The 7554-nt window shown below is 45.0% G+C and overlaps 1 long non-coding RNA gene across 1 annotated transcript; it reads left to right on the top strand.

Moving 5' to 3' along the window:
- The first annotated feature begins 1097 nt into the window (after positions 1 to 1097).
- LOC127374705 (uncharacterized) lies at positions 1098 to 4331 on the top strand. Its single transcript, XR_007887216.1, has 3 exons — positions 1098 to 1602; positions 3303 to 3506; positions 3645 to 4331. It is a non-coding gene; the product is annotated as an uncharacterized LOC127374705 (long non-coding RNA).
- Positions 4332 to 7554: the final 3223 nt, after the last annotated feature.

The following is a 7554-nucleotide window of genomic DNA, read 5'->3' as shown; positions in this document are numbered from 1 at the left end:
TGCTAGCTGAGAGGCATCCAGCTAGCTAACTGGGGTTGCCCGGCTGTGTCTGGCGTCGGTGTGAGTCTGGGGTTGCGGTGTGGGTCTGGGGTTGCGGTGTGGGTCTGGGGTTGCGGTGTGGGTCTGGGGTTGCGGTGTGGGTCTGGCGTTGCGGTGTGGATCTGGTGTTGTGGTGTGAGTCTGGCGTTGCGGTGTGGCGTTGCGGTGTGGATCTGGTGTTGTGGTGTGAGTCTGGCGTTGCGGTGGGGCGTTGCGGTGTGGATCTGGCGTTGCGGTGTGGATCTGGGGTTGCGGTGTGGGTCTGGGGTTGCGGTGTGGGTCTGGCGTTGCGGTGTGGCGTTGCGGTGTGGGTCTGGCGTTGCGGTGTGGGTCTGGCGTTGCGGTGTGGGTCTGGGGTTGCGGTGTGGGTCTGGCGTTGCGGTGTGGCGTTGCGGTGTGGGTCTGGCGTTGCGGTGTGGGTCTGGCGTTGTGGTGTGGGTCTGGCGTTGTGGTGTGGCGTTGCGGTGTGGGTCTGGCGTTGTGGTGTGGCGTTGCGGTGTGGATCTGGCGTTGTGGTGTGGCGTTGCGGTGTGGGTCTGGCGTTACGGTGTGGATCTGCGGCTGCGGTGTGGGTCTGGCGTTGTGGTGTGGGTCTGGCGTTGCGGTGTGGCGTTGCGGTGTGGGTCTGGCGTTGTGGTGTGGATCTGGCGTTGTGGTGTGGATCTGGTGTTGTGGTGTGAGTCTGGCGTTGCGGTGTGGCGTTGCGGTGTGGATCTGGTGTTGTGGTGTGAGTCTGGCGTTGCGGTGTGGCGTTGCGGTGTGGATCTGGCGTTGCGGTGTGGGTCTGGGGTTGCGGTGTGGATCTGGCGTTGTGGGTCTGGCGTTGTGGTGTGGCGTTGCGGTGTGGGTCTGGCGTTGTGGTGTGGCGTTGTGGTGTGGCGTTGCGGTGTGGATCTGGCGTTGCGGTGTGGGTCTGGCGTTGTGGTGTGGGTCTGGCGTTGCGGTGTGGTGTTGTGGTGTGAGTCTGGCGTTGCGGTGTGGCGTTGCGGTGTGGATCTGGCGTTGGGTGTGGGTCTGGTGTTGTGGTGTGGGTCTGGCTTGCGTGTGGTGTTGTGGTGTGAGTCTGGCGTTGCGGTGTGGCGTTGCGGTGTGGATCTGGTGTCGGTTGCTTCGTGGTGTTGGCTGATGGCTGATTTGTAAACAGTGAGCTAGTTAGTAGCGTGGAGCTAGAGAAATAAAGGATCACTGCAGATAGAAGCGTTGTTGAACTGCTGTTGGTCGTACAGAGTATTGGCAGCTTTAGCCTTTAAAAAGGTCAGAGAAGACAACAGAAGTGGTGTTTAAGGTTAAGGGATGTTAAAGGACAGCAGATGGCAGGAAGGATCAGTGCATGCTGGGAGTTGAAGTTCAGGAGTTTGCCCCTCCCGAGGCGTCAACCCGTCCACACACACAGACAGAAACAATGGTGGAGAGTTTCTCCCAGAAGAAGATCTGAGACCAACGGAGAGGAAAGTGAGAGATAAAGGAGCAGCAGGAACAACGGCGACACACAGACCAGCATCTGAAACCCTTTAAAGCCATTATACAGCCAGCAATTAGACCGAGCCCCGGAGCTGGTTCCAGGTCAGTTTCACACGAGTTAACACACACACACACACACACACACACACACACACACACACACACACACACACACACACACACACACACACACACACACACACACACACACACACACACACACACACACACACACACACACACACTCATACACAGTAACACACACACACACACACACACATATACATATACACACACACACACACACACACACACACACACACACACACACACACAAAAAAAATTTCATGAGGGAACATTGGGTGGGTTTCCCCGGTCCGGCCTTGCAGGGACGCCTGTTGGGGGGGGGGGGTGTGGTGTGGGTGGGGGGGGGGGGGGGGGGGGGGGTTTGTGTTGGTGGACTCAGGCGGGTCTGGGGGGGTTTGGTTTCTGTTTGGGGTTTTTGCTGCAGGTGATCTGCCCATTCAGAAGTCCATCTACATTTCTGCACGTTTAAGAGAAACTCTTATGGAAACTGTGTTTTATTAAAAATGAATCATTGTTTTATGATCTGCTGCTTTTTGAGGGATTTTTAATAATTGATATTTATTTGAGGTTTGATGAATAAAATCTGTTTTTAATTCTGTTTAAGAACAAAAAGACAAAACACTGCAAACGAGCCAGAGTTCCCCTGAAGGCACGTTTTCATCTTCTGTCCCCGAACAAACATTCAGGAATATAATCAATACTGAGGACTAATACAAGAGATTATCACCTAATCAATATTAATGCTTATTAACATGATAGAGACACTCCAGCAATTATCCTCATCCCAAAGTTGATTTTTATAATAAAGATAATAATTAATTAATTGATTAATAAACAGTTTTATACCAACAGGAAATTATTAAATACATATCAGAATAAACTTATTGATTATATTGATCAGTATACACTGTATCTTTATAGATTATTGATCAGTATACACTGTATCTTTATAGATTATTGATCAGTATACACTGTATCTTTATGGATGATATTGATCAGTATACACTGTATCTTTATAGATGATATTGATCAGTATACACTGTATCTTTATGGATGATATTGATCAGAATACACTGTATCTGTATGGATGATTATTGATCGTATACACTGTATCTTTATGGTGATATTGATCGTATACACTGTATCTTTATGGATGATATTGATCAGTATACACTGTATCTTTATGGATTATTGATCAGAATACACTGTCTCTTTATGGATGATATTGATCAGTATACACTGTATCTTTATGGATGATATTGATCAGTATACACTGTATCTTTATGGATGATATTGATCCTGTATTGACAGTCAGACTGTGGACATATGACGGCCTTTAGCTCGTGTTTCTAGAGTTACGTGTTGTTACGAACACGTTAGGAATTGTTAAAATGTGATATTTCTTAAAGGGAGTTTGGTGCAGGGAGCTTTTAGTTGGATTCAAACTGCTGATATGGATCATTGTTAACGTTTAGTCTCCACTACAGAAACACTAGCTAACTGAATCTCATAAATTTGACTTAAACTTTTTTCAATTATTATTGATTGAATCAGCTCCATATAGAACATAGCTCTAGAGTGTACACACTGTTATTGATCACAGTGTGAAGCTCCTCCTCACAGTGAACTATTAGGAGTGAAAATCAGTTTGTTATATTTGATTTTCTGGACTCTTCACCTGAATCTTAACCCTCAGTGACAACTCAACCTTTCAGAAAACCTTCCTCAGACTAAAACCTGCAGCTCAGCGAGGTTCAGAGTAAATGTTGTTGAGCAGAAACAGCATGTCGGCTCTCAGGCCCCATTAGAGCCGACAGCAAACAGCAGAAACAACCGTCCAATCAAACATCCATCGCTGCAGGACGAGTGGGAACCGACAGCATCCGCCTCCCCCGAGACACAGCTTGTATTATCTGACGGTAAACAGAAACCTCCTCCTCCTCCTCTTCCTCCTCCTCCTCCTCTTCCTCTCTGATACGCGTTATTACTCTGACACCTGGGCCTCACATGTGGAACTTAATGTCTTTTCATTTGCCATTTGTTTCCTCCTAAACAAGGTGTGCAGAGTCCGGGTGGGTTCGTCTGCTGGGAGCTCCACAGCAGCTGGAGGTTCACACACACACACACACACACACACACACACACACACACACACACACACACACACACACACACACACACACACACACATACAGACACACTCACTCATTAAACTGTAGCTTACTGCGCCTCTCTGAATGCTGGGCTACTTGTGGTTCCTATAGTCTCTAAAAGTAGAACAGGAGCCAGAGCCTTCAGTTACCAAGCTCCTCTCCTGTGGAACCAGCTTCCAGTTGTGGTTCGGGAGGCAGACACCCTCACCACATTCAAGAGTAGGCTTAAGACATTCCTCTTTGATAAAGCTTATAGTTAGGGCTGGATCAGGTGAGTCCTGAACCATCCCTTAGTTATGCTGCTATAGGCCTAGACTATCGGGGGATTTCCCATGGTGCACTGAGCTCCTCTCTTCCTCTCTCTTTCTGCACTCATTCATGTTCCATTAATGCATGTTACTAACTTCACTTCTTCCCCGGAGTTCTTGTGCTGTCTCGTCTCGCAGGTTCTTATCGATCCTGGTGGAGCCTCCTGCCATGGTCCTGCTAGATTGCCATTGCCAATACTGTTGTTGCTGTGCACCTGTCTGTCTGTCTGTCTCTCTCTTTCTCTGTCTGTCTCTCGCTCTCTCTCTCTCTGCCTCTCTCTCTCTCTCTTCTGCCTTTCTCTCTCAGTCTCTCTACCACCCACCTAGAGCCGGAGGATCTGTCCTAGGTTTCTGCCTTTTAACAGGCAGTTTTTCCTTGCCCTTGTCTCCAAGGTCTTGCTCATGGTGGTACTGTTGGGTCTCTGTAATTAATGTTTTAAAGAGTTCGGTCTAGACCTGCTCTATTTGAAAAGTGTCCTGAGATAACTTCTGTTATGAATTGGTGCTATACAAATAAATAAATTGAAATCCAGTGGTCGTTCAGTGAACTGCATCCTGGGCGTCGGCCAACAGTGACAAACACTAAATGTACTAAAATAACTGACAATCATATTTAGAATAACGTTCCTATATTACATTTAAGTTAAACATAAGTTAGCATCAAGGCTAACGTTAGCAGGTAAAGCTAACATTAGCCAGCTAACATTATGCACTTAAATAGTAATTTGCTAGCAATAAACTAAATAAGAAGATTAAATTCAACATAACTTGAAAAACAGAAAATAAAACAAAATCAGGATTTATTTCGGTGTTTGTTGTAACGACTAACAGACTGAATCAGTGAAATGTTTGAATGTGGAGTTTCTTTTAAAGCAACAAGCTCCTAACGAGAGCTGAAACCTGGTCCAGGTAATGAAGTCTCAGTGAGTGCAGATCATGAACCTCTCATCACACATTATTAAACACTCAGAAACTATCACTGAATTTAATTTCCATGAGTAGACGAGTTAATTCACTTTTCCTTTTTCTGCCTTTTTCTCTTTTAATTTGCGAGTGCGGCGGGGTCAGAGGTTAATGAGGACGCTCGCTGTCTTCACCTGTTCCATATTACATGAAGCGATCAGTGTGCCGCCAGGTGAAAGCCTCGCTAATGATCGCTTTAATCACAGCCGACACATTAAAGACAAACTGGATTCCAGTTGGAAAAGTTTTCTGTTGTTACAGGATGTGAAAGTTAACGAGAGGAAGAGATACTCAGATCTCCTGAAGTAAAGGAATCATTATAAACTGTGTTATTATTAGTGCTGTCAGTTTAACGAGTTATTAACGGCGTTAACGCAAACCCATTTTAACGGCGTCAATTTTTTTATCGCAAGATTAACTCCTAGCACACTTTGTAGTTTTTTCCACATGCTGTTGCAACAACTAGTAACGTTAGAAAAACTACAACACCACACCGGATCTAGCTAGACCGGAAACAAAACAACAGGCACTTGTTTAAGAGTAGTAGACGTTACGTTTTGAGTGGATGGCGAGCGCGAGACGCCGAAACTGATGGATTCCCTGTTGTCTGAAAATGTCAACAGGCTTGTCTGTTTGAGTAACTGGCTCAAAGCAAAGAAGTAGTAGGCTTTCCTTTTATTGGTAACCGTTACTGTTCATTCTTTCTGAAATAAGAGGCTGGGTTGAGCCTCTGGTGAATAAACTGCTATGTTCAAAGCAAACTTGAGAAAAGTATTAAGCCATGGTTTAACTGCACTATAGGCTGAGTCCTAGTTTACCTTACATGTGCACTTTGTAATTTTATTTTGTATCACCCTGTTTTGATCCCTTAGAAAGGGCTGTTGAAGGGGCTGTTTGTGGGACAAAGTACCTTTACCCTTTTATTGATGGACAGTGTTACATTGTGTGAGAGATTATTTGCTCCAAGTGAGAATGTTAGTGTGAAATTAAACACTACAGTATATGCCAATGTTGTTTTCAATAAAAACAACATTTGCACAAAGCAAGCCGATCCACTTTTCCATGTTGATAAGAGCATTAAAATAACGGGACAAAAAGAAATCAAGGGACATTTAGAATAGATAAAAATGTGCCATTAATTGGAGTTAACTACGACATTAATGCGATTAAATATTTTAAACATTTGACAGCACTTGTTGTATTTTACTCTGTTAGATTCTTAATGCTGATGAATCATTACCATCCCATAATGTTCAGAGAGCTAACGCCACGCTACGAGCTACAGAGAGCTAAGGGCCAGGAGGAGGAAGAGGAGGAGGAAGAGGAAGAGGAGGAAGAAGAGGAGGAACAAGAGGAGGAGGAGGAAGAAGAAGAGGAGGAAGAGGAAGAGGAGGAGGAAGGGGAAGAGGAAGAGGAGGAGGAGGAAGAAGAAGAGGAGGAGGTAGAGGAAGAGGAGGAGGGAGGGGAAAAAGAGGAGGAAGAGGAAGAGGAGGATTAAGAAGAGGAGGAGGAGGAGGAAGAACAGGAGGAAGAGGAGGAGGAGGAAGGGGAAGAAGAGGAGGAAGAGGAGGAGGAAGAAGAGGAGGAGGAGGAAGAGGAGAAGGAAGAACAGGAGGAAGAGGAGGAAGAGGAAGGGGAAGAACAGGAGGAAGAGGAAGAGGAGGAGGAAGAAGAGGAGGAGGAGGAGGAAGAGGAGAAGGAAGAAGAGGAGGAAGAGGAGGAACAAGAGGAGGAGGAGGAGGAAGAGGAAGAGGAGGAGGAAGGGGAAGAAGAGGAAGAAGAGGAGGAGGAAGAGGAAGAGGAGAAGGAAGAAGAGGAGGAAGAGGAGGAGGAAGAGGAGGAACAAGAGGAGTAGGAGGAAGAAGAAGAGGAGGAGGAGGAAGAGGAAGAGGAGAAGGAAGAACAGGAGGAAGAGGAGGAGGAGAAGGAGGAAGGGGAAGAAGAGGAACAAGAGGAGGAAGAAGAGGAGGAGGAGAAGGAAGAGGAAGAGGAGGAAGAGGAACAAGAGGAGGAGGAGGAAGAAGAGGAGGAAGAAGAGGAGGAGGAAGAAGAGGAAGAGGAGGAAGAAGAGGAGGAGGAGGAAGAAGAGGAGGAAGAAGAGGAGGAGGAAGAGGAAGAGGAGGAAGAAGAGGAGGAGGAGGAAGAAGAGGAGGAGGAAGAGGAACAAGAGGAGGAAGAAGAGGAGGAAGAGGAAGAAGAGGAGGAGGAAGAGGACAGTTATACTCTGTTAGAACTGTTGCTGCACGCATCCTAAAGGAGAATATTAAAATGGAAGTAAAAGCACTTTTAATGACTTATTATTATTAATTGTTATTATGAATTATTATTATTAATTGTTATTATTAATTTTTAGTATGAATTATTATTAATTGTTATTATTAATTATTATGAATTATTATTAATTGTTATTATGAATTTATATTATTAATTGTTATTATTAATTATTATTAATTGTTATTATTAATTGTTAGTATGAATTATTATTAATTGTTATTATTAATTATTATTATGAATTATTATTATGAATTGTTATTATGAATTAT

Source organism: Dicentrarchus labrax, unplaced genomic scaffold (assembly GCF_905237075.1).
Source record: "Dicentrarchus labrax unplaced genomic scaffold, dlabrax2021, whole genome shotgun sequence".
In the NCBI taxonomy this organism is placed as follows: Eukaryota; Metazoa; Chordata; class Actinopteri; family Moronidae; genus Dicentrarchus; species Dicentrarchus labrax.
Note: the sequence above shows the minus strand (reverse complement) of the source record. Positions and strands in the feature narration are given on the sequence as shown.